The sequence below is a fragment of the Octodon degus genome, unplaced genomic scaffold, assembly GCF_000260255.1.
Source record: "Octodon degus isolate 3935 unplaced genomic scaffold, OctDeg1.0 scaffold00090, whole genome shotgun sequence".
Classification (NCBI taxonomy): domain Eukaryota; kingdom Metazoa; phylum Chordata; class Mammalia; order Rodentia; family Octodontidae; genus Octodon; species Octodon degus.
The window spans coordinates 2328229-2328772 of NW_004524666.1; positions in this window are offsets into that span (position 1 = coordinate 2328229).

Here is a 544-nt window from a genome sequence, read left to right on the forward strand (position 1 = left end):
AAAGGAAATAAAAGAAATCTCCTTTGCCTATCCTCCCTTGCCATCAGTGTATGAATAAACCTTTCCCCTTCCCACAAATTTGAGCACACTATCAGGTGTGGGAATCTCCGTAGATGGAAAGAACCACTAATCTTTCTCTCATACTAACAGCAAATCACCTAAAACATGAGAAGTACAGAATTCTCCAAAAGCAACCATAATCAGCACCAAGTACAATTTACCAATCCCAATCACCATAGTGACCCCGTGAAAGATAATAACATAGTTTAGTGAGTTGTTCACTCTGATCTTCTCAGGATCACTGCTCATTTTAGTTCTTCAAGCTACAGTCCCTTGCTCATGTCACTTTTGTTCCTCATCCTCCATTCAAATTTTGCCCTATCAATTTGCATTGTTCCTTCAGCTTTAATTTATCATTAAAACAAGGGTCCATGTATGTTCTATATCAAAGTCATATTTGACTTAGACATTACAAAGTATTGAAAACCAACTGGATAATCATTACTTAACACGTTATTATTTTATGTTTTGAAAAAATCTTACT